Source organism: Chiloscyllium plagiosum, unplaced genomic scaffold (genome assembly GCF_037043375.1).
Source record: "Chiloscyllium plagiosum isolate Xiang-an unplaced genomic scaffold, Cpla_swu_hap1 HiC_scaffold_4, whole genome shotgun sequence".
Classification (NCBI taxonomy): domain Eukaryota; kingdom Metazoa; phylum Chordata; class Chondrichthyes; order Orectolobiformes; family Hemiscylliidae; genus Chiloscyllium; species Chiloscyllium plagiosum.
The window spans coordinates 69,896,407-69,924,305 of NW_028270142.1; the positions used below are offsets into that span (position 1 = coordinate 69,896,407).

The 27,899-nt window shown below is 41.6% G+C and overlaps 1 protein-coding gene across 43 annotated transcripts in view; it reads left to right on the forward strand.

Annotated features, from left to right (window-relative positions):
- rims2a (regulating synaptic membrane exocytosis 2a) overlaps window positions 1-27,899 on the forward strand; it is a 1,173,408-nt gene that overhangs the window by 737,638 nt on the left and 407,871 nt on the right. The window lies entirely within an intron of this gene.

The following is a 27,899-nucleotide window of genomic DNA, read 5'->3' on the forward strand; positions in this document are numbered from 1 at the left end:
TTTTTTTAATAATATATATCTCCTAGGTTTAAAGTGTGAACTTGATGGAGCAGCATGAATATCACTGGCTAATATTTTAGTTCTTATACTGAGTATTCCACTGACAATATACAGACAAATGTTTTTCTGACCTTCGTAGACTTGCTTAAAAGCAATGCAATGGATTTGTATTTTAACTGAGAACAGAAATTATAACATTAGTTTCAGTGCTGGCTAACCCATAAAATTCTAAAGGAAATGGTTTATGATTTAGTCAAAGGTCTGTGTCTGTGATTTCTTAATATGTGTTGTTAATAAGCAAGGCTCTTACGCATTTGCTATTATTGTTTCGGTGTGTTGGCAGGTTTGTGGGCTAGCATGATACTAAGGGGCCGAAATAGTCTGGTCGTCATCTCTGAGATGTCTTTAATGTATGGTAGTATGACTAGAGTCTCTGGGTGTGTTGTGTCTTCTTGTTTAGGTTTGTTGTGTAAGAATCGGCGGACTGTGCTTATCGGGTATACGTCATTCTTCAATATGTTTGGTAGGTGTTTCTCTTCAGCATCTCGTAGTTCCTGGGTGCTGCAGTGTGTTGTGGCTCATTTAAATAATGTCCTGATGCAGCTCCGTTTGTGGGTGTTGAGATGATTGCTCCTGCAAGGACTGCAACAAACATTACATTGGACAGACTGGCAAGAAACTAGCCACCAGGATACACGAGCACCAATTAGTCACCAAAAGACACGACTAACTGTCACTAGTATCCTTACACACAGACAACGAGGGATACCAGTTCAACTGGGACAATAAATCTATCCTTGGACAGGCTAAACAAAGACACAAACGGGATTTCCTAGAAGCCTGGCATTCAAACCAGAACTCCATCAACAAACACATCGATTTGGATCCCATTTACCAACCTCTCAGAAAAAGAACCGGAAGTGATATCACCCACCACAATAGACCAAAACACACAATTAGAAAGCGGGATAGTACACCAGTGCTTCAATGGAGGCTCACTGAAGATGTTACCTAGCATGGTGATGAAACGTCTTGAGAAAAAACCTTCCAGCTGAGCGAGCAAACTTACAACCTGAACCACAGCCTGAGCTACAAATCTTCACAAAAATCAGAATTACTAGGCTTTCCTGAGATAGCAAAAGAGTGAGTTTATTATTTACTAAACATTAGAAGAAATAGTAATGCAACACACACGTAGAAATTAAAATGAGAAGTGAGTCCAAAGATGGGACAAAGTTAAAGGATATATAGATAAGTCTCTGGTTCATTTGTGAAGAGTAGATAGTGGAGCTACATTAACAGTTGATTTCCAAATTCTTGCCTTTACAGGTTAGCTCATTTTGTTTCTTTCTGAGCTGGTTTGTTGACTGATATCTAGCAATTATAGCAAGAGGATCCATATTCTCAAACATCAGTTTTCAGAAAGATAGTTGTTCAACTGTGACTTTCTCAGCACACTACCACTCAAACTATTGCACCCAGGTACCTCAGCCCACTGATACATATTCAGACCAGAGTTGAATCTTGCTTTTGACCCCATCCCTGTACATTCTTAAAAGTGGTAAATGCAAGCGCATCGCTTGCCCAGATAGTTATCTTTTCTCCCAAAATCTTCACAGTCTGAGACATTCACAGGAGATTAAGGTCAGTCTGTAGTACATTTCTCCATTGAAGCTTCATAACTGTTTTACATTCATCATTTCAGCATTTCTCTTCATATAGCCACTGAAATTACATTAGCAATTACTTTTTGGATCTTTCTTGTCTTTTGTACAAAACAAATGTTGCAATTAAAAATTCAGTATGTCCGTAGGTGATCCAAGATAATGTTCTTGGTCATGATATCTTCGAAAGATGGTGATGAACTGCTGTCACGAATTGCTTCAGTTCAAGTGGTGTAGGTACATGCACAATGCTACTGGCAAGAGGTCACGTCCAAGATTTTGATCAAGCAGCAATCAAGGAAGAGTGATATCATTCCAAGTGGCTTAGGGAGGAACTTTCAGGTATTGCAATGCATGTGCTGCGATAGGCTTAGAGTTAGAGCTTTGGCAAAAGTGAGGACTGCAGATGCTGGAACCCAGAGTTTAGATCAGAGTGGTGCTGGAAAAGCACAGCTGGTCAGGCAGCATCCGAGGAGCAGGAAAATCGACATTTTGGGCAAAGGCCCTCCATCAGGAATAAAGGCAGGAAGCCTCTAGGGTGGAGAGATAAATGGGCAGGGGGAGTGGGGCTGGGGAGAAGGTAGCAAGGAGTACAATAAGTGAATGGGGGTGGGGATGGAGGTGATAGGTCAGAGGGGAGGGTGGAGTGGATAGGTGGGAAGGGAGATTGGCAGGTAGGACAGGTCATGGGAACGGTGCTGAGCTGGAAGGTTGGAACTGAGGTAAGATGGGGAGAGGGGAACTGAGGAAACTGGTGAAGTCCACATTGATACCCTGGGGTTGAAGTGTTCTGAGGCGGAAGATGAGGCATTCTTCCTCCAGGCCTTGGCTGGTGAGGGAGCGGCGGTGGAGGAGGCCCAGAACCTGCATGTCCTCAGCAGAGTGGGAGGGGGAATTGAAATGTTGGGCCAAAAGGCGGTGGGGTTGATTGGTGCGGGTGTCCCGGAGATGTTCCCTGAAGTGCTCTGCGAGGAGATGTCCAGTCTCCCCAATGTAGAGGAGACCACATCGGGAGCAACGGATACAATAAATGACATTGGTGGATGTGCAGATGAAACCTTGGATGTGGAAGGCTCTTTTGGGACCTTGGATGGTGGTGAGGGAGGAGATGTGGGCGCAGGTTTTGCAATTCCTGCAGTGGCAGGGGAGGGTGCCAAGATGGAAGGGTGGGTTGTTGGGGGGCTGTGGACCTGACCAGGTAGTCACGGAGGGAATGGTCTTTGCGGAAAGCGGAAAGGGGTGAAGAGAGAAATGCATCTCTGGTGGTAGGGTCCATTTGGAGGTGGCGGAAATGTTGGCGGATGATGTGGTTAATGCGAAGGTTGGTAGGGTGGATAGTGAGTGCTGGGGGGTTCTGTCCTTGTTACGGTTGGATGGGTGGGTTTGAGGGCGGAGGTGCGGGATGTGGATGAGATGTGTTGGAGGGCATCTTCAACTACGTGAGAAGGGAAATTGTGATCTCTAAAGAGGGAGGCCATCTGGTGTGTTCTGTGGTGGAACTGGTTCTCCTGGGAGCAGATACGGTGGAGACGGAGGAATTGGGAATACGGGAATGCAGGAGGTAGGGTGGGAAGAGGTGTAATCCAGGTAGCTTAGAGTTAAAGCTTTCTAAAGTAGGGTTGGGACAACAAGTGGGTCTCGAGTTTCATGCAGCAATGTCTGCCATGGAATTCAGACTGAACTATAATGACCAAGTTCTGCAGTAACAGACTGCCCCCCCCACCACCCCTTGTAACTGGACTCCCCTGTTCTACGTGCCTACCCACCACCACCACCAACCTCCCCACCAACCCTCTCAGAGAGCATGACAATTTTAAAAATAGGGTCAAAGTGTAAACTTAAGCACTTTTCTGGGTGCTAAAGGTTGTAGGTTTGGAAAGTGCTGTCAAAAGAGCTTTGGTGAGTTGCTGCATTGAATCTTGTAGATGGTGCACACTGCATTAGGTTTGGAAGGAATAATGTCTAAAATAATGGATCAATGCCACTGAAGCAGAACGCTTTGCCCTGAATAGTGTCCAACCTCTTGAGTGGTGTTACAGCTGCATTCAACCAGGCAAGTGTGGAGTATTCCATCATACTCCTCACCGGTCTGTTGTAGCTGATGTACATGATTTGGGGAATCAGGAAATGAGATTTCTACTGCAGGATTCCCATTGTCTGATCTGCACTTGTTACCACACTACAGTAAGTCCCAATTTAATGTTGTCCATTTTATGTTGTCGCACTTTAATATTAGCAAGTCAATGGAGCCCTGTATTTGCGTTTAACATTGCAAGATTCATTGCAGTGTAGTTTTGTACAGTTCTGCTGTAGGACTACATGACCTGATCCTTGTCTTGCTGCATATAGGCATAGATTGCTTCAGTATCAGAAGAGACTTGAATGGTGCTGAACATTGTGTAAGCATCAGTGAACATCCCCACTTCTAACCTTAACATGGAGGGAAGGCCATTGAAACAGCTGAAAGTAGTTGGGCCTAGCACGCTATCCTGAGGAACTCCTATAATGGTCTCGTGGGACTCATCATAGACAAAACAACCAAAACCACTACTTCTGTGTTACATATCGCCTGTCACAATGGATAGTTTTCCACCTATTTCCCATTTTCCTGGAGTCCTTAATGTCTCACCTGGTCAAATACTGTTTTGATGTCAAAGGCAGTCACTCTCTTTGAGTTCAGTTCTTTTGTCTATGAGGTGCAATGAGGTCCAGAGCTGAGTGGCTCTGATGGAAGCCAAATTGAATGTCAGTGAACAGGTTATTGCAGTGTCAGTGTTGCTCGTTGGCGGTGTTGGCAATACTTTATATCACTCTGCCATGTAAACTGGCAGAAAAATGTCCTGTATTTGAAGCAACCTGCTGTACGTGTATTATGTGGAAAAAGGAATATAGCGACAGAAGTTGGGTAATCATTTTCAGCCTGATCTCTGTTAAGTTAGTTTATGGTTAATCTTCAGTTAGATGAAAATCAAGAATTATTGGAATGACTGCTAATGTGCAAAGGAACCTGAGAGTCAATGCTGAGCATTTCTTCGATGATCACGTTGTTTTGTGAAGGATTTAAGGTGATGATGGTTTTGTAGTTCCTTTGTTGTGTACATGTTGTGTGTGTTGAATGTTCAAGTTGTTAGACATAGCTTCTGCTAGACCTTTTTCTTTTGGTTGACTTAAGAATGAGGGTTCAGCAAATATTGCAGAGTTTTCTTTGGGAAAGACCACCTCCTCCATTTTTTTAATCTGAAATGACATAGACGGGAAATGTATCAATATGGATTCAAATGATAGCTTTTTCTTAATTCAATTTGCTGCAAATTATAAGGAGTAATAGGACAACTGTTAAAGTTTGTGAAAGCCAGTATTGGATCGCTAGAAAACAAAGGAAAGCTTTATTATGCCTTTCACATCTAAAGAAATGTGCAACATGATTTTCAGATGGTAAGGTTTCTTGTCCCACTACCCAGAGTCAAGTGGACCTTGCACGGGTTTTGATGTGATCTCTCATGGCAAATAGATCAAGAATGTAACAGCACAAGGCAAACTGGCAATTGGCTTTAGAATTGGCTGAGAGGCAGGAGGCTGAGCACGATGGTAGAGGAAAGTTCCTCTGACTGGAATTCTGTTTTCACTGGAGCTCCACTGAGCTTAGTGCTGGGCATTTGCTGTGCACATAATGATCTGGACTTAAATGTATGTTCAAGGGATTTACAGATGACAGCAAATTAGGGAAGGTGGTAAACATTGAAGGGGACAGCCATAAACTGCAGGAGGATAACAATGTACCAATCAGGTGGACAGAGTGAAGCCAATAGAATTTGACCAAGAAAAAATGTCAGGTAATGCACATGGTGGTGGCAGGGTCGGCAGTGTTTGGTTCCTGAGCGTAGGACTCAGCTACTCATGGCTCATGTAGGTTCTGCTGCATTCACATTGCTTCATCATTGTCTTTCCAGCTCGTTAACTGTTTTTTGTTTTGGTTGCCCTTGCACCTCCCCTCCATGTGTCTACATCCCCTCTCCACCTAAAGTGGCTGCATCAAATGACGAGCCAGGACCCATCAGTCAATGTCTAGCATTGGAGGAGGTGCATGACTAGCAGTGTGACCGTCTCCAGCTCGGAGGCACTGAACACATTGCCAAAATCATGGGGACTATGTCAGATGGCTGCGATTGAAGGAGCAGAGAGGGTGAACTCTATGGAAAGGAAAAGATTAACTTTTGAAGGTGTTTCAGTTTTGATGATGTCAATTTAATATCTTATTCACTATCTTCTCATTTATCCAAATTATTCAGTTATTTTTTCTGTAATCCAAGAGGGTGCTGGAACATGGCAACATTATCCACTTTTCATTGTGCCTAGGTACAAGTGACAGTATTGTAAATAATTGATTAAATAAACAATACACTTCGGAAGGGCTCACAAGGGATTAGACTATGAATGGTAAGACACTGGCAAGTATGAATGATCAGAGGGTCCTATGTGTGCATATCCATAGATCCCAGAAGACTGCAAGACAGGTAGATGGGGTGATCAAATAGGCTTATGAGATACTTGGTCATTATTAATCGTGACAGTGAATACAAGAGCTAGGAGGTTATGATGGAACTGTATATAATGTAGGTTATACCCCAGTGGAATTCATTTGTGGTCATTGTTTTATGAGGTTAGAACTAGACAGAGTTCAAAGGAGATTTGCCACGATGCTGCCTGGGCTAGAAGTTCTGAGATATGAGGAATGATTGGATAGCTGGAGTTGTTTTCTCTGGAGCAGTGAAGGTTGGGCAGGGGCCTGATTGGGCAGGTGCATACGATTATGAGAGATATACATAGGATAGAAAGGAGGGAATTTCTTCCATTAGTTGAGGAGTCAATAAACAAAGGTTATAGATTTTAGGTAAGAGGTAGAAGGATAAGAGGAGAGTTAAGGAGAAATATTTTCACTCAAAGGATGGTGGAAGTCTCGAACTCAGTACCTGAAAGATGGAGGTAGAGAGAAATTCATGTACATTTAAGCAGTATTTAGACTTCCATGTACATTGCCAGAGCCTCCAGTGCTATGGGTCAAGAGCTGTAAATGGAATATGTATCATCAAATCTTTATTGACCAACTAAATGCAGTAAACATCTGTGAATCTAGATTGTGGCAATAATTGTTGAAAATGTGTTACTGGAAAAGCGCAGCAGGTCAGGCAGCATCCAAGGAGCAGGAGAATCGACGTTTCGGGCATGAGCCCTTCTTCAGATAATGTTGGCAATAATTGTGCCAACATTATCTGTGTTCTGTTGATGACCTGATTACATTTGGAATTAGAAAACATTCTCATTGATATTGACTTCCTTTATTTTCACCACAAGATTTTATTTCCAGATAAACCACATCTAATGTTTTAGCTGATCAAAATAAACAACTCCAGTGGGTTCCCCCTAACATTGTTACTCTCACAGGTAAGCAGTAGGTTAACTTGAAGAAAGCTCCCTTCTGTCAATTCATTTTAGTTACCTTTATGACTTAAGTATAATCAAATTGCTACATGATCATATATTTATTAAAGATAACTTTATCTTACTCAACTTTGAGTATATTCAATGAACCAACCTCCACAGAATTGGCAAAAGCTAACTATTCTGCAGGTTTTTAAATCATTTTTGTGATTATTTTCAAAAATATCAGCAACATCTGCCTTTTGCAGACTCAGATACCTCCTATACTCAGAAATGTTAGGTGAGAACAAAAATTAGGAACAGGAGTGGGCCATTCAGCTCCTTGACCCTGATGTTCAATTCGACTATTTCATGGCTGATCCAATTGACCTCTCACATCCACACTTTCCTTCTAGCCCCTACCCTATAACCCTTGATTCCCTTGTTGATCAAAAATCTATCCAACTTCTCAATTTGGCCACGAATATGATCCAGCCTCTAATACTCTGTGGGGAAGAAAATTCTGGAGATTCATGATCTTGAGAACAAAACAATTTTTCTCCTTCTCTCAATCATAATGGTGAAATGCCTAATTTTTAAAATGCTTCCTCTAATTCTAGATTCCCCCACAAGGGGAAACCTGCTTTCATCATCAACTCTGTTAAATCTCCATAGCAAATGCATTTCAATAAGATTGCCTTTCATTCTTCCAAACTCTAATTGATATAAGCCCTTCCAACTAAATGTTTTCTCATTTACCTAATGTTTATACCAGGAATCAGTTACGTGACCTATCCCGAACTAACACTATTAAATGTTTTCTTAAACAAGCAGATGAAAATTATTTATAGTACTCCAACTGCAGTCTTGATAAGATCTTGCACATTTATGGCTAAACAAGGAAGTTAAAGATATCATAAAAATAAACAGAAAGAGTACCATATTGCAAAAGTGAGTAACAGACTGGAAAGATGGGAAACTTGTAAAGCTTAATAAAGGATTTATAAAAAAGTAATGAAAATAACAAAGGTAAATCATGAAAGAAAAGAATGCAAAATATAAAAAATATAGCAAAAGCTTCTATCAGCAAAAGGAAAGAGAGTAGCTAATTTGAATCTTGAAGGATGAATGTTAATAGTGGGCAACTCAGAAATGGTTGAGTTACAAAATCATATGTAGCTTCAGTTTTTATGGTAGAGGACATTAATATCATCCCACTAATGACAGGTAATGCAGAGGTTATAGAAAGGGAGGAACTTGGAATAATCATCATTACTGGGGAAAAACTGTTCAACAAATTATTGAGACTGAAGGCAGACAATCCCCAGGGCCTGATGGACTACATCCTAGTATCTTAAAGGAAGTGTCAGCAGAATAGTGATTATAATATTCCAAACTTCTCTGGAATTCACAGCAACACTAAAGGAATGGCAATATATTAGCAAGTCAGGATGGTGAATGTCATGGAGGGAAATTTGCAGGTTGTGGTATCCCCGTGTATTTGCTCCCTTCTAGGCAATAGAATTTATGAGATTTGAATCTGCTGTTCAAGAAACTCTGGTAAGTTGCGTTTCTTATAGATAGTACACACTACTACTCCAGTGCATTGGTGGTGAAGTTGGTAGATCAGATACAGTTCAAGTTGGCTATTCTGTCTTGGATGGTGTCAAGCTTCTTGAGTATTATTGGAGCTGCGCTAATCCAGGTAAGTAGTGAGTATTCCATCATACTCCCTATTTGTGCTTTAAAGATGGTGGACAGACTCTGGGGATTTTGGAGGTTACACGCAGCAGAATTGATAGCCTCTGATCAACAGTTACAGCCACTGATTTAAATGACCAGTGCACTGCAATCCAGTGCAGTTTCTTGTCAATGGTAAGCCCCCAGGATGTTTATAGTGGGGTCGTCAGTGATGGTAATGCTATTGAATGTCAAGGGCAAGGGTTAGATTATTGTTGTTGATGATGTTCATTGCTTGGTATTTGTGTGGTATGAATGATATTTCTCACTTTTCAACCCAGACCAGGATATGTCTAGGTCTTGCTGCATTCGGACGTTGATTGCTTCAATATCTGATGAGTCACAAATGGTGCTGAAGTTTGTGCAATCATCAGTGAACATACCGACTTCTCACCTCATGGTGGTCAGAAGGTCATTGATGAATCAGCTGATTATGTGGTCAGAAGGTCATTGATAAATCAGCTGATTAGATGGTCAGAAGGTCATTGATGAATCAGCTGAAAATGGCTGGACCGAGGGAAACCCTCCAGAAGTATTCTGGAGCTGAAGTGACTGACCTCTAACAACCTCGGCCATCTTCTTTTATGCTAGGAATGACTCTATCCAGTTCTTCCACTCATTCTACTACACATGTGCTCATTCATTAAGCTGCCTTGTGAGCTGACAGATAAGATTTCTAGAACAAGTGCTGACAACTTTATCAATTATAATTATTTTATGTCTCTTTTAATGACTCTAACCAAAGCATTCTTTTTTTTTAATAAGCTTTAATTCCCACTTTCTAAATTATTGTGTTACTATCTAATCAGGAACCTGTTTGGTGGTCTTAGAGAACATTGCAAAACAAATCATTTGTATTTTTACTCATTTTTGCCAGAATGGTTTGTTGTCTTGGTTTCCTATGGAGTTTGGTTTGCATCGAGTATTTCTGATACATGGAATGAAGCTCCTTATTCTCTTCTGGATGTAAAATTACAGTGTAAAATAGGGTCCTAGCAGATTCAGTACAGCAAAACACCTATCGTGGGTGGTCCAATTTCTTAATGGACGGTTGGTAAGATACACATTTTTGTAGCCATAGACATAATTCCAGGGTGGTACGTTGCCTCCAGATGTCAGGGTAAAGGATATCAAGGAACAGCTGGAGGGCATTATGAAGGAGAATGATGAACAGCTGATGATCATTGTCCATGTTGGGACCAATAATATAAGAAGAAAGAGAAACGAGGACCTATAAGCAGACTTCAAAGAGTTAGGTAAGAAATTGAAAATCAGGATTTAAGAGGGAGTAATTTATCAGATTATGACAAATGGTTCAGAGGAGAGAGAAACTGAGATTGAACTAGAAGTTAAATGTGAATGAAGCAAAGAAAACAGAGGCTAGATGAGAAAGAATTTATTTTTTTGTGAGGTTAAAGAACGCATACCTTAATGCAAAGAGTCTAAGAAATAAGATAAACAAGTTGAGGGCACAGATAGGCACTTGGGAGTATGATATTGAAGCTATGACTGAGATGTGGCTGAAAGATGGATTGGCAGCTCTATATTCCTGGGTGCAGGGTTTTTAGACAAGATGGAGAGGGGAAGAGAAGAGGAGACGGGTTTTAATATTTATCAAGGAGTCAATTATAGCAACGAGGAAGAATGGTTTCTTGGAAGGATAATCGAATGAAGTCTTAAGACCATAAGACATAGGAGCCAAAATTAGGTCATTCAACGCATCAAATCTGCTCCGCCATTCAATCATCGCTGATAAGTTTCTCAACCCCATTCTCCTGCTTTCTCCCCATAACCCTTGATTCCCTTAATACTCAAGAACCTATCTATCTCAGTCTTAAATATGCTCAATGACCTGGCGTCCACAGCCTTCTGTGGCAATGAATTCCCTAGATTCACCACTGTCTGGCTGAAGAAGTTTCTCCTTATCTCTGTTCTGAAAGATCTTCCCTCTACTCTAAGGCTGTGCCTTTGGGTGCCAGTCTCCTCTACCAATGAAACATTTTCTCAACATCTATTCTGTCCAGGCCATTCAGTATTCTGTATGTTTCAATTAGATTCCCCCTCATCCTTCTAAATTCCATCGAGTATAGACCCAGAGTCCTCAAATGTTAAGCTTTTCATTCCTGGGACCCATTCTCGGGAACCCCTTCTGAACACGCTTCCACCATGAAGATTGACGCAAAGTAATTATTCAGTTCTTCAGCCATTTCCTTATTCTCCACTACTATGTGTCCAGTGTGGCCAGTGGCCTAATGTCCAATTTTGCCTCTCTTTTAACCTTTATATTTCGAAATAAACTCTTACTGTCTTCCTTTATATTACTGGTTAGCTTCCCCTCCTATTTAATCATCTCCCTCCTTATTTATTTTGTTGTACTCTGTTGGTCTTTGTAAGCTTCCCAATGCTTGGTTTCTCACTGCTCTTTGCCACATTATATATGCTTTCTCTTTTGCTTTTCTGCTATCCCTGACTTCCTTAGTCAGTTGTGGTTGCCTCATCGTCCCTGTGCTATGCTTCTTTTTCCACATGATGAATCTCTGCTGTGTCTCCTGAATTACTCCCAGAAACCCCTGCCATTGCTATTCCACTGTCTTTCCTGCTAGGTCCTCTCCCAGCCAATTGTACCCAGCTCCTCCCTCAAGCATCTGTCATTGCCTTTATTCAGCTGTAGAAATAAAAAAGCTTAAAAGAGGCAAATATGCTGTGTGTGTACAAAAGATCCCAAACATTGAGGGAGAGGTAGAGGATTGCTTATGTCACATTTCCAAAGTGTAAAAGTAAAAAGGCAGTAATTTAGGGGTTTTAACAACCCAAATATGATCTGAAATAGTTTTAGTGTGCAAGGTATGAAGGAAATTAATTTTTAAAATTGCATTCAGGAGGCTTTTTTTTAGCTGCTGTGTAGAAAGCCCAACATGGGAGTGGGCAGTACTTGTCCTAATTTTGGAAATTAGCCTAGCCAAGCAGAAGGTATGTCAATCGCAGATCATTTTGGAGATAGTAATGAGAATTTAACTAGATTAAGGGTGATTATTGAAAAGAATAAATATGGGCTGGGAGTAAAAGCTCTAAGCTGGGGAAAGACTAATTTTACGAAGATAAAATATGTATTAAAAGAAATCAAACCCGAGAGAGCAGGTATTAGTCAGTTTAGCCGTCTTAAAAATGAATAGATCCACAGGCCAGATGAAATATATCTCACGATGTTGAGGGGAAACAAAATGAAGATATGGGAAGATCTGGCAGTAATTTTTAAACCCTGTTTGGCTACAGGTGAGGTGTCAGAGGATGGTGGACTATCAACATTATCATTATTATAAACTGAGGAAGGAATGATCAGAAAATTATAGGCCAGTCATAGGAAAGTGATTAGAAGGAATTCTGAGGGCAGAATACATCTGCTTGCACTTTTTAAGGGAAGGCAACATTCCACAAATTTTATTGATTATTTTGAGGAGAAAACCATGAGTGTTGATGATCTATTTGATATGGTGTACATCAGCTTTAGCAAAGCTTATTATAAGGTCATGTGTGTCACATTAGTTAAGAAATTAGATCACCATAAAATTCAAGGAAGTGTGGTACTTTGGATGTAAAATTAGCTGAGTGGCAGGAAGCAGAGGGTGATGGTGTAAACATGTTGCTGCAATTCAAATTCTCCTTCCATTGGGGTTCCACAGTGTTCAGTGCTTGGGGAAGTGGCTATCTGTGGTGTTAAGTATGGTGTTAATTGGTGATATGATTAAGAAGTTTGCACAAAGATTGATCAGATTATAAATCATGGGAAGAACAGCTGGAAGATGCAAGATGAAATCCACAAACTTCTCAGGTAGACAGAGCAATGGCAGATGGAACATAATGCTAAGAAGTAGAAGGCGAAGACTTCAAGATAATTTTTTTTCACTCAGAGGGGATGGAAGTGTAGAGCTCACTACCTGAAAAGGCCATTGAGTCAGAAACTCTCATAACATTTAAGCAGTATTTAGATATTCACTTGCATTGCCATAGTCTCCAGGTAAATGGGCCAAAGGCTGGAAAATGGGATAAGTATAGTCAGATATTTTTTGACCACTGCAGATATTACTGCACTGTAATATCTAGCTAAAATGGCCTCTATGCTGTCAATGTCATTGAGTGTCAACGATGTTCGTACAATCAGATAATTAACAAGAAGGGCTTTACTACTTTGTAACCATAACAATGACCCCTTGCATGTTTATACTTGCTTTTTGACAATTGGCATTATTCTTCAGTGTCTGCCATTCCAGGCTGCTAAAGCGTTTTTTTCCAGTCCTTAAAGTCTGTGGGTGTATCATGCAACACAAAAACATCGGTTCGAGAGAGATTGCTTGTCTTCAACACTTATACAGGACCAAACTTATGACAGACACCTATATTCAAAAAGAGGCTTTCATGAAAATTCTCCTGAGAAAACTTTTCCCTTCTTAGTATCCAAAAAGAAAACTCTATTGGAGGGGAAGGTGGACTCAGCAGAGTCATGTACTATGTATCTTTAACATTTTGTGTAGGTCACACATTCCCTTTCTGCTGCACAGCTTTTATATGCATTGAGAGCACCAACTTGCAGCAGCGAAAGGCACTTCTTGCAGACATTGTCAGCCTGGACACTGGAAGTGTCCCTGACTTATTGCATCACACAGGAACATTCCCTGGCCAAGTTACTCTGCATAACTTACTGTTAAATTACTCCCTTGACATTTACTACCTCCAGTTTAAAGAATATTAAATACATATCATATACTTTACCTTACCTTCTCCCTTAAACACTACTTACCCTAAACTATAGACCAACTTTAAGGACTGTACAGTAGAAAACTACTTGGCCTTGTTTCTCAGGGTCAGGCTGGCTGGGGAGAGTAGTGAATGGAAGGGGAGTAGTGATAGGGAATTAATTGTAAAAAGTGCAGATAGATGTATTGTTACTCACAGATGTAAAACCAAGATGGTATGTGGCCTTCCCCTCGTGCAAGCATCAAGGATCTCATGAAGCAATTGCAGAACATCTCTATGGGGCAGGTGAACAACTAAAAGTTGTGGTTCATGTTAATATCCATGACATGGATTAAAAAAAAGACTTATGAGATCTGTAAGCAGAATATAAGAAGCTTAGGAAATAAATTAAAAAGCAAGACCCTGAAAGTAGTAATCTTAGGATTACTCCCAGTGCCAGGTGCTCATGGGATCAGGAATAGATTTGACGAATGCATGTCTGGAGGGATGGTGTTGGAGGCAGGGCCTTAGACTTTGAGATATTGGGAATGATTCTAAATAAGTTAGGATCTGAACAATCTGGATACGTTGTACCCCATTGGGATAAGAACCTATATCGTTGCTTGGGAATTTTCTCGTTTTATCAGGGATAGTTTAAATTAGAATGGCAGAAAATGGAATTCTGAGTGGAGAGATACAAGAAAATGAAAAAGCTAAGAAATGAATGATAGAAAAATAGAAAGAAAAATTAGAAGGCAGAGGAAACAAGGTCTAGCAGCAAATAGTGTCATTATACAACAAAATGTGTAAAAATGTTAAAAAGATCAACCTGAAGGTACCAATCTGAATACAGTGAATAGTAATAATAAACAGGCAAATTAACAGCACACAAAATAAGGTTGCAATTGCAGAGATCTGGCTGCAGGTTGACATGGACTGAGAACTGAATATAAAATAGATTCAGTATTTTGAAGGACAGGCAAAAAGAAAAGGGAGGGAAATAGGCAAGGGAATAGGATTGTTAAAGAATATCATCTTTACTATGCTAAGAATAGATATTGGCTCAGAAAATTTAGAAGTAGAATCAGCCATGTGGAGCTGGGTAGCAACAAGGTAAACTTTATGGGGTGTTCTGTTTCGGCTCTCGTACAATAGTGAGATAGGGAATGGCAATAATCAGAATGTAAGAGATGCATGTAATAGCAAATAGACTGGTCATATTGCGTTTAGTAATAATATGATAGTGGATGAATTCCTGGAAAAGGTGCAAGACAATGAAAGACAGCACTTCATTTTCTGAAGATCTGAAGCCTGCGAGAATAATTGTTCACACCCACAAACTGTTCAGCTACTTAGGCACCATAGTTGTTGGCAGACAGAAAGCCTTTGTGATCAACAACTGGTCATCACTCCACAAACCAGCCAGCAATTTGTTGCTAGCCTAATCTCCCTTAGTACACAACACCTTTTCCATGATAATCATGAACACCAGCACCCCACAAGGCTGCATAGTCAGCCCCTTACTATACTTCCTATACACTTATGACTGCATGTCCAAATTTCATCCCACAAGTTCGCTAATGACATGACTTTTGTAGGCCAGATATCAAACAATGAGATAGGAAAGAGAGACAGTACTTGGTGGCATGGTGTAAAATAACATCAGCAAAATAAAAGAGCTGGTCATTGACATCAGGAAACAATGTGGAGGGCATGCCCCTGTATGCATCAGTGGTGCTGAGGTGGAGATGGCCAAGAGCATCAAGTTCCGAGAAGTGATGATTAACAATCTGTTCTGGTCCACCCACATTGACATTACTGTCAAGAAAGCATAACAATGTCTCTTTCTCAGGAGGCTAAGGAAATTCAACATGACTGTAAAGATTCTTCCAAAATTTTATAGATGTGCTATAGAATGCATTCTATCTGGATGCGTAATGTCTTGGTATGGCAACTGCTGTTCCCAGGACCATAAGAAATTATCAAGAATTGTCTGTGTGGAGTTTGCACATTCTCCCCGTGTCTGCGTGGGTTTCCTCCAGGTGCTCCGGTTTCCTCCCATAGTCCAAAGCCGTGCAGCTTAGGTGAATTAGCCATGCTAAATTGCCCGTAGTGTTAGGTGAATGTAGGGGAATGGGTCTGGGTGGGTTGCTCTTCGGACGGTTGTTGTGGACTTGTTGGGCTGAAGGGCCTGTTTCCACACTGGAGGGACTCAAATCTAATCTAATTTAATCTTGTGAACACATCCCAGTCTGTTACGCAAGCCAACCTTCCATCCATAGACTCGATCTCTTGATAGATCAAAAAATCATGGAATTGCTACAGTGCAGAAGCAAGCTATTGGGCCCATGAATTCCACACCAATCCTCCAAAGAACATCCCACCCACACCCCTCCACTACAGTCCCCGTAACCCTGGGATTCCCATGGTTAATCCACCTAGTCTGCACTTCTTTGGACACTATGGGCAATTTAGCACAGCCAATCAACCTAACCTGCTCATCTTTGGACATGAAATGGAGATGTTGGTGTTAGACTGGGGTGGACAAAGTTAAAAATCACACAACTCCAGGTTACAGTCCAATCAGTTTTTTTGGAAGTACAAGCTTTCAAAGCGTAGCTACCTGACGAAGGAGCAGTGCTCTGAAAGCTTGCGCTTCCAAATAAACCAGTTGGACTATAAGCTGGTGTTGTGTGACTTATAACTTTTTTTAATCTTTGGACAATGGGTGGAAACTGGAGCACCTGGAGGAAACCCACACAGACACAGGGAGAATGTAAAAACTCCACAAAGACATTCATCCGAGGCTGGAGTCGAACCCTCATCCCTGGAGCTGTGAGGCAGCAGTGCTAACCACTGAGCAATGTACCACCCTAATCTATATTTCTCTCTACCTATGGGCGGCAGCCAACGTAATCAAAAATCACTGTCCTTCCGGTGATAATCTCTTCCAACCTCTTCTGTCAGGTATAAGATGCAAAACCTGAGACACGCATATCAACAGATTCAAGAACAGTTTCTTCTCCAACGTAATTAGACTTCCGCATGGACCTCTCAAATGTTGATCTTGTTCTTTATGCAACTTATGTGCAGCCATAACATTTTACTTTTCATTCTGTTGTAATATCCTAAAGCACTATGTATGGTAAATCTGCCTGTAAAACAAAACCTTTCACTCTATCTAAATACATGTGACAATAATAAATCAAATCAATTCAAATTCCCTAGCTTAAGCTCATATGTAGTAGCCTTCCACCATTAGTAAGCAATGGTTGTAATCCACACTTAAAATAATTGTGGGTATCTTGCTTTTTAAACAATATAACAAACACTTCCACAATCCTTGTGTTTTTTTTTAACCGTCCTTCTCCCATTTAAATTCCCAATCAAAAATACAGAATTTTTTTTAAAAAGTCTTTACTGAACAAAAAAATTGATTCAGTGAGACAAATTGAATTAGAATAACTTACATGGATCATAAAAACCAACTGAAAATGCTTCTATAAGCAGATAAAAGGTAAAAGACCAATACTAGGGCCTTACAATTTGAAGTTGGATAATTGATAATGAAGAACAAAGAAATGGCAGTATAATTAAATGACTACTTTGGTTCTGTCCTCCCAGAAGAAGGCACAAACAACTTCTCAGAAATGTCAGGGAAGCAAGAGTCCATTGAGAAGGAGGATTTAAAGGAAATTAATACTAATTTTATAAAGAGTTGGCACTGGAAGATGATAATTCCTCAGGACCTGATAATCTGTGTCTCTGATATTGAAAAACGTGTGCATAGAAATAGTAAATACTTTGGTTGTCATCGTCCAAAATTGTGTAGGTTCTGGAACAGTCCAAACAGATTGAAGGCAAATGTAGCCCCAGAACTTAAAACCAAAAGCAAGGGAGAATGAAAACATGAAAATGCAGGCTAACTAACCGGATAGCAGTCGTTGGTAAAATACTGGAATATATATTAAAGGATATACAAGATAGCAAGACCATTTGAAAATATCAGTGGGATTCAACAAAGCCAGCATTGGAGTTGTGAAAGGGAAATCATGTTAACATGTAGAATAGATATGGTGTATTTGCGTTGTCAGAAAGAATCTGATTAAGTCCCACATAAGAGGTTAGAGTGTAAAATGTAAGCAAATGGAATTGGTGATAATGTGCATACATGGACTTGGAATTGCTTAAAAGACACAAACCTTGAGCAGGCATAAATAACTCTTTTTGGAGTGAAGAGCAATGACCACTAGGTTGTCACATGGATCAATTCTTAGACCCCAAATATTTATGATATGCTGTCAATAATGTGGATGAGGGAGTCAAATGTAATGTTTTAAAGTTTGCTGATGACACAAAACTCTGAAGATTCATGTGTAGTGAGGGAGAAAGTCAAGAAGCTTCAGGGTAATTTAGAAGAATGGAGTGAGTGGATAAGTACATGAATAACACGTGTGAAATTATCCACTTTGACAGGGAAAAACAGAATGACAGTATTATTTAAACGTTGATAGATAGGAAAATATTGATGTACAAATGGACCTGAGTATCCTTGTACACAAGTTATTGAAAACAAGCATGCATGTTCAGCAAACAATTAGGAAGGCAAATTGTATGTTAGCTTTCACTGCCAGACAGTTTGAGCACAGGATCAAGGAAATCATATGTAGCTGCACAAAGTTTTATTTCAACCCCACTTAGGTAAGGAGACCAAAACTATACAAAATATATAAGAAGGAATGCACTGTGATAGAGGGAAGGGAGGAAGGGTCACCAGACTGATTTCTGAGATGGCAGGTTTGTTGTATGACCAGCGATTGGGTTGACTGGGCCTTTATTCACTGGAGTTCAGAAGAATGAAAAGGAATCAGATTGTAACATATAAAATTCCATTACATTAAATACAGAGATAATATTTACCCTGTCTTCGGTATCTATAATCAAAGATCACAGTTTCAAGTTTCTGGTTAGATCACCAGGACTGAGATGAGGCGAAATTTCTCCACATAAGGTGATGAACCTGTGGAATTCTTTACCACGTAAGGTGGAGAAGGCCAAACCACTCAATATATTTAAGAAAACAATAGTAACATTTGGAGAGGCTAAAGATAAAGGTATGTCATTAAGATAAAAGATTAACCAGAATAATACTGAATGGGAGAGCAGCTTTGATGAGCTGAAGTTTCTACTCTTGTTCACATTTTATATGTTTCTCTGTCATTCACCACTTCAAAAGCCCCATACACAGACCATATAACCAAAGCCACCTGCTTACCAGGATCACCATTTACTAAGCAATTGGGCTTCTTGAGATGTGTTTCCTATGCCTGGACTGGATGGGTGACCTCCTACACTTCTGCAAGCATCTCATTGTCGTAATCTACTGGCAGTCCATAAAATGATTCTTGAGTTAAACTTAGAAGATGGTAACAGTTTGGAACTAGTCAACTCATTGGCAAAATAGGAAGCGGAGACTACCAAAGTGCTCTGGCTGTACAAGGGGTTGACTGAGCATGATGCAATTCTTGAATGTCTTTTCATACTATATAATGACAGCAGTTCTGCCCTATAATGCAAGGTAACGCTATTAAGAAAGAGTTAAGTAGGTCCACCATATTGCATGTTCAGGCAATTCCCAGGAAATAATTAGATAATGCACATTACATAAGTAACATATACAGTGCAAAGACTTAAAAGATGCAATTTGTATCCACATATGATTGATCATGATGTAGGTTGTTATGATTAATGCTATATCCATTGTATTCAAGAGGATAAATAGGATGGTCAGTAGGACTTTAAACTTCTGAGCTGGGGGGAAGGGAAAGTGAAAGCGACAGGGCGTATGGAGTTAAATGGAAAGATCAGCGGCAGGATAGCATATGTGCAGGCAGATTTAAACTTGAGACAGACTGGGAATGTAGCAAAAAGGAAGGATAACTTAGGACATCTTATGACTTCCAATATCTCTAATGATAAGAAAGTTAACATTAAAGCACTTTACCTGAATGCTCGTAGCATTCGTAACAAAGCAGACGAACGAATGGCACAGATCATCGTGAATGATTATGATGTGGTAGGCATCACAGAGACATAGAACATAGAACATAGAACATAGAACATAGAAGAATACAGCGCAGTACAGGCCCTTGGGCCCTCGATGTTGCGCCGATCCAAGCCCACCTAAACTACACTAACCCACTATCCTCCATATACCTATCCAATGCCCTCTTAAATGCCCATAAAGAGGGAGAGTCCACCACTGTTACTGGCAGGGCATTCCATGAACTAACGACTCGCTGAGTGAAGAACCTACCCCTAACATCAGTCCTATATCTACCCCCCCTTAATTTAAAGCTATGCCCCCTTGTAATACCCGACTCAATACGCGGGAAAAGGTTCATACTGTCGACCCTATCTAACCCCCTAATCATCTTGTACACCTCAATCAAGTCACCCCTAAACCTTCTTTTCTCTAGTGAAAACAGCCCCAAGTGCCTCAGTCTTTCCTCATACGATTTTCCTTCCATACCAGGCAACATCCTGGTAAACCTCCTCTGCACCCGTTCCAATGCCTCCACATCCTTCCTATAGTATGGCGACCAAAACTGCACACAATATTCCAGATGCGGCCGTACCAGAGTCTTATACAACTGCATCATGACCTCAGGACTCCGGAACTCAATTCCTCTACCAATAAAAGCCAGTACGCCATATGCCTTCCTCACCGCACTATTTACCTGGGTGGCAACTTTCAGAGATCTGTGTACATGGACACCAAGATCCCTCTGCTCATCCACACTACCAAGTATCCGACCATTAGCCCAGTACCCCATCTTTTTGTTATTCTTCCCAAAGTGAATCACCTCGCACTTAGCTACATTGAGTTCCATCTGCCACCTTTCTGCCCAGCTCTGCAGCTTCTCTATATCCTGCTGTAACCTGCCACATGCTTCCTCACTGTCAACAACTCCTCCGACTTTCGTGTCATCCGCAAACTTGCTCACCCAACCTTCTAACCCCTCTTCCAGGTCATTTATAAAAATGACAAACAGCAATGGTCCCAAAACAGATCCTTGCGGAACACCGCTAGTGACGGCACTCCATGAAGAAACTTTGCCATCAACTACTACCCTCTGTCTTCTTCCATCCAGCCAATTCCTAATCCAAACCTCCAACTCACCCTCAATGCCATATCTCCGTATTTTCTGCAGTAGCCTACCATGGGGAACCTTATCAAACGCCTTACTAAAATCCATATATACCACATCTACCGCTTTCCCCTCATCAACCTCCTTCGTCACCTTTTCAAAGAATTCAATAAGGTTTGTGAGGCACGACTTGCCCTTCACAAAACCATGCTGACTATCCTTGATCACATTATTCCTATCTAGATGTGCATAAATCCTATCCCTTACAATTCTCTCTAAGACTTTGCCCACAACAGAAGTGAGACTCACCGGCCTATAGTTACTAGGGCTATCCCTACTCCCCTTTTTGAACAAGGGAACCACATTTGCTATCCTCCAGTCTTCTGGGACTACTCCTGTAGACAAAGAGGACATAAAAATCAAGGCCAATGGCTCTGCAATCTCCTCCCTTGCTTCCCAGAGAATCCTAGGATAAATGCCATCAGGCCCAGGGGACTTATCTATTTTCACCTTTTCCAGGATTTCCAACACCTCTTCTCTACATACCTCAAAGCCATCCATTCTACTTATTTGTGCCTCAGTATTCTCATCGACAACAATGCCCTGTTCCTGAGTGAATACTGAAGAAAAGTATTCATTCATTGTCTCCCCAATCTCTTCCGCCTCCACACGCAACTTCCCCCTACTATCCTTGACTGGACCTATTCCTACCCTAGTCATTCTTTTATTCCTAACATACCTATAGAAAGCCTTAGGGTTTTCCCTAATCCTATCTACTAAGGACCTTTCATGTCCCCTCCTTGCTGCTTTTAGCTCTCTCTTCAGGTCCTTCCTGGCTACCCTATAACTCTCAATCGCCCCAATTGAACCTTCACGTCTCATCTTGAGATAGGCCGCCCTCTTCCATTTAACAAGGGATTCCAATTCCTTATTAAACCACGGCTCCCTCGCACGACCCTTTCCTACCTGCCTGACAGGTACATAATTATCAAGGACACTCAATAGTTGCCCCTTGAACAAGTTCCACATATCATTTACACTCTTGCCTTGGAGTCTACTTTTCCAAGCCACACATCCTAAGTCATGCCTCACCGCATCATAATTTCCCTTACCCCAGCTATAATTCTTGCCCTGTAGTACACACTTATCCCTCTCCATCACGAGTGTAAAAATCACCGAATTATGGTCACTATCCCCAAAGTGCTCACCTACCTCTAATTCTAACACCTGGCCTGGTTCGTTACCCAGAACCAAATCCAGTATGGCCTCACCTCTTGTTGGCCTGTCTACATATTGTGTCAGGAAACTCTCCTGCACACATTGAACAAACACTGACCCATCTAACGAACTTGAGCTATAGCTTTCCCAATCAATATCAGGAAAGTTAAAGTCCCCCATAACAACCACCCTATTACTGTCACTCATCTCCTGAATCACCTTCCCTATCCTTTCTTCAATGATTCTAGGACTATTAGGAGGCCTGTAAAAGACTCCTAACAGGGTGACCTCACCTTTCCTATTCCTAACCTCAGCCCAAACTACCTCAGATGGCAAGTCCTCATCCATCGTCCTTTCCACCGCTGTAATACTGTCTTTGACAAGCAATGCCACACCTCCCCCTCTTTTACCCCCACCTCTAAACCTACTAAAACATTTAAATCCCGGAACCTGCAACAGCCAATCCTGTCCCTGTTCTAGCCATGTCTCCGTAATAGCCACAACATCGAAGTCCCAGGTACCAACCAACGCTGCAAGTTCACCTACCTTATTTCGTATACTTCTTGCATTGAAGTATACACACTTCAAGCCACTTCCCTGTTTACAGGCACCCTCCTTGGAAATTGATGCCATGTTCCTCACCTCCCTACACTCCAGGCCCTGCACCCTGAAGCTACAATCTGGGTTCCCATGCCCCTGCAGAGTTAGTTTAAACCCCCCCCAAGAGCACTAGCAAACCTCCCCCCAAGGATACTGGTTCCCCTCAGGTTCAGGTGTAGACCATCCTGTTTATAGAGGTCCCACCGTCCCCAGAAAGAACCCCAGTTATCCAAAAACTGGAACCCCTCCCTCCTGCACCATCCCTGAAGCCACGCATTTAATTGTTCTCTCTCCCTATTCCTCGAATCTCTATCACGTGGCACGGGTAACAAACCAGAGACAACAACTCTGTTTGTTCTAACTCCAAGCTTCCAACCTAGCTCCCTGAAAGCCTGTCTAACATCCTCAGCACTCCTACCTATGTCGTTGGTGCCAATGTGGACCACGACTTCGGGTTGCTCCCCCTCCCCCTCCAGGACCCGGAAAACACGATCAGAGACATCACGTACCCTTGCACCTGGGAGGCAACATACCAAACGTGAGACGTGGTTACAGGGGAGTCAGGACTGGCAATTAAACATCCAAGGGTTTTCAACTTATCGAAAAGACAGGGAGGTGGGCAGAGGGGGCGGGGTTGCCTTGTTAGTTAAGAACAAAATTAAATCTATGGCACTGAATGACATAGCGTCGGATGATGTGGAGTCTGTGTGGGTGGAATTGAGGAATGACAAAGGCAAAAAAACCATAGTGGGAGTTATGTACAGACCTCCTAACAGTGGTCAGGACCAGGGGCGCAACATGTACCGGGAAATAGAGAAGGCATGTCAGAAAGGCAAGGTCACGGTGATCATGGGAGACTTCAATATGCAGATGGACTGGGTAAATAAAGTTGCCAGTGGATCCAAAGAAAGGGAATTCATTGAATGCTTACAGGATAGCTTTTTGAAACAGCTTGTCATGGAGCCCACAAGGGAGCAGGCTATTCTGGACCTAGTGCTATGTAATGAACCAGACTTTATAAAAAAATCTTAAAGTAAGGGAACACTTAGGAAGCAGTGATCATAATATGGTAGAGTTCAGACTGCAGTTTGAAAGAGAGAAGGCAAAATCGGATGTAATGGTGTTACAATTAAATAAAGGTAATTATGAGGGCATGAGAGAGGAACTGACAAAAATAGACTGCAAGCAGAGCCTAGCAGGGAAGACAGTAGAGCAAAAATGGCAGGAGTTTGTGGGTAAACTTGAGGACACTGTACAGAGGTTCATCTCCAAGAAGAGAAAGATTATCCAGGGAGGGATTAGACAGCCATGGCTGACAAAGGAAGTCAGGAAATCTATCAAAGAAAAAGAGAGATCCTACAAAGTGGCCAAGAGCACTGGGAAATCAGAAGATTGGGAAGGCTACACAAACAAACAGAAGATAAGAAAGAGAGAAATAAGGAAGAAGAGGATCAAATATGAAGGTAGGCGAGCCAGTAATATTAGAAATGATAGTAAAAGTTTCTTTCAATACATAAGAAACAAACGACAGGCAAGAGTAGACATTGGGCCACTTCAAACTGATGCTGGAAGCCTAGTGATGGGAGATAAGGAAACAGCAGGAGAACTTAATAAGTACTCATGTCTTCACAGTGGAAGACATGAGTAATATCCCAACAATTAAAGGGAGTCAGGGGGCTGAGTTGAGTATGGTTGCCATTACAAAAGAGAAAGTGCTAGAAAAGCTAAAAGGTCTTAAAATTGATAAATCTCCTGGCCCCGATGGGCTCCATCCTAGAGTTCTGAGGGAGGTGGCTGAGGAAATAGCGGAGGCGTTGGTTGAGATCTTTCAAAAGTCACTGGAGTCAGGGAAAGTCCCAGATGATTGGAAGATCGCTGTTGTAACCCCCTTGTTCAAGAAAGGATCAAGGCAAAAGATGGAAAATTATAGGCCAATTAGCCTAACCTCGGTTGTTGGTAAAATTCTAGAATCCATCATTAAGGATGAGGTTTCTAAATTCTTGGAAGAGCAGGGTCGGATTAGAACAAGTCAACATGGATTTAGTAAGGGGAGGTCGTGCCTGACAAACCTGTTGGAGTTCTTTGAAGAGGTGACAAATAGGTTAGACCAGGGAAACCCAGTGGATGTTATCTACCTAGACTTCCAAAAGGCCTTTGATAAGGTGCCACACGGGAGGCTGCTGAGCAAGGTGAGGGCCCATGGTGTTCGAGGTGAACTACTGGCATGGATTGAAGATTGGCTGTCTGACAGAAGGCAGAGAGTTGGGATAAAAGGATCTTTTTCGGAATGGCAGCCAGTGACAAGCGGTGTCCCGCAGGGTTCAGTTTTGGGGCCGCAGCTGTTCGCATTATATATTAATGATCTGGATGAAGGGACTGGGGGCATTCTAGCGAAGTTTGCCGATGATACAAAGTTAGGTGGACAGGCAGGTAGTACTGAGGAAGTCGGGAGGCTGCAGAAGGAACTAGACAGTTTGGAAGAGTGGTCCAGGAAATGGCTGATGGAATTCAATGTGAACAAATGCAAGGTCTTACACTTTGGAAAAAAGAATAGAAGCATGGACTACTTTCTAAACGGTGAGAAAATTCGTAAAGCCAAAGTACAGAGGGATTTGGGAGTGCTAGTTTGAGGATTCTCTAAAGGTAAACATGCAGGTTGAATCCGTGATTAAGAAAGCGAATGCAATGTTGTCAATTATCTCAAGAGGGTTGGAATATAAAAGCACCGTTGTGCTACTGAGACTTTATAAAGCTCTGGTTAGGCCCCATTTGGAGTACTGTGTCCAGTTTTGGTCCCCACACCTCAGGAAGGACATACTGGCACTGGAGCGTGTCCAGCGGAGATTCACACGGATGATCCCTGGAATGGTAGGTCTAACATATGAGGAACGGCTGAGGATCCTAGGATTGTATTCATGAGAGTTTCAAAGGTTAAGGGGAGATCTGATAGAAACTTACAAGATAATACATGGCTTGGAGAGGGTGGACGCTAGGAAATTGTTTCCGTTAGGCGAGGAGACTAGGACCCGTGGACACAGCCTTAGAATTAGAGGGGGTAAATTCAGAACAGAAATGCGCAGACATTGCTTCAGCCAGAGAGTGGTGGGCCTGTGGAATTCATTGCCACAGAGTGCAGTGGAGGCTGGGACGCTAAATGTCTTCAAGGCAGAAATTGATAAATTCTTGATGTCACCAGGAATTAAGGGCTACGGGGAGAATGCGGGTAAGTGGAGTTGAAATGCCTATCAGCCATGATTGAATGGCGGAGTGGACTCAATGGGCTGAATGGCCTTACTTCCGCTCCTATGTCTTATGGTCTTATTCAGGAACCCTCACCTAACGGAAACAATTTCCTAGCGTCCACCCTCTCCAAGCCATGTATTATCTTGTAAGTTTCTATCAGATCTCCCCTTAACCTTTGAAACTCTAATGAATACAATCCCAGGATCCTCAGCCGTTCCTCAATTTATTATTTTGCCAACATTGAACCAATGAGATGGTCCAATGTTGGGGATATAAAAATGCAAGCATTTTGAAGATCAGAGAGAACAACTGTCATTGAGGAGACCTAAGATATTGAAACACTTTTTCTATCAAAGTTACCTTTTCATATGAAATATATTTGCAGTAAAATGAACGAAGGCAACCCAGAGAGATCATCAGATGGAAGAAGAAAGGCACCGAAGACGACAGCTGCTGTATGGTTTTGAAATTAAGTTGATGCAATTTTAATAAATATTTTATCGGAACAGTATATTGTTAGGTTGGAGGCAGATAACAAGCAGTTAAGAGAAGGAGAGGGGGCTTAGAGTTGTGAATAGTTGTTGCATAATGTTCACTTTTAGAGTTAAAGAATAAATTGATATTATTTTCTTTAAATAGTGGAATTTGGGAGTTCTTTGTCACTCATATTTTAACAGATTATGAGGTGAGGTAAGTTTTTCAAGATATTTGGTTTAATTAACAGAAGGGTTCACTGCTGTGTTGCAATACATGGATAGGGTGGATAATTAGTCTTTTTCCCAGGGTAAAAATGTCAAATACTTAGGGGACTTAGATTTAAGGTGAGAGGTGGAAAGTTGAAATAAAATGTGTGAGGCAAGTTTTGTTTTGCACAATTCATGGTAGGTGACTGGAATGTGCTTCGAAGGGACGATGCAGAAGCAGATACAATAGTAACACTTAAGAGGCATTTAGACTGACATACGAACAGGCAGGAAATAAAAGGATGTCAACTTGACCTCTTTGTGCTAACACTTCCATTAAGAACCCAGCCTGGAACTTGGAATCTCTTACTTCCAATGAAGGGTACACATCCACTGAAGGCTTTGCCATTATCGTTAAGAAACCTCCTATTTTCCTCACCACATCATAACTCTTGTTGTCCAACCCGCAATTAAAAGAGTCTCATAATTGTAGCTTGGAATGCCATTATTTACATAGCTCTCTGAAAGAAAAATTGTATACTGCAACCGAAGAAGACACCCCAGTGACCCATTCAGTGCTTCTACATGCTGTTATCCTTGTGGTCGTAGATGAAGGGGTAAAAATACGCTCACTTGCCTTAGCTTGGAGCTGAAATCATCCTTGTCATGGAAATATCTGTGGGGTTAGCACCAGTCATTGCTGCATCTCCATCAGTATGGCCCAAATGTTCCCTCTGTCACTGGGCCAAAGAGACAAGGTAGGACCATTATCATGATTTGTGTGAGGTGATTAACAGAACCATTCACAAATTTTCAGATGATGTGTAAATATTGCATGGTTTGGAAATTTAATCTGAATCCTTTGACTAATTTGAAGCGTTTAAAGTGATGCCCTTCATTTTTGATAATGGCAGTATGATGGATTTCTGTCTGGGAAGCTCCAGGCATTTATTACGAGTGCTTTGGTGCCCACTGAACGTGACAAGAATAAGAGGTTCTTGAGAGTCATCTAATGAAAGCTGAAAAATGTGTTGCTGGAAATGCGTAGCAGGTCAGGCAGCATCCAAGGAGCAGTAGAATCGACATTTCGGGCATAATCTCTTCTTCAGGAATGAGGAGGGTGTGCCAAGCAGGCTAAAATAATAGGTAGGGAGGAGGGACTTGGGGGAGGGGCATTGGGAATGCAATAGGTGGAAGGAGGTTAAGGTGAGGGTTATAAGTCGGAGAGGGGGTGGGGGCGTGGAGAGGTCTAGGAAAGGGAGGGAGAAGTCTGAGACGGTCCAGGTAAATTTGAGGTTGGGGCGGAAGGTGTTAGTAAAGTGGATGAACTGTTCAACCTCCTCGTGGGAGCACGAGATAGCGCCGATACAGTCATCGATATAGCGGAGGAAAAGGTGGGGGGTGGTGCCAGTGTAGCTGTGGAAGATGGACTGTTCCAAATATCTGACGAA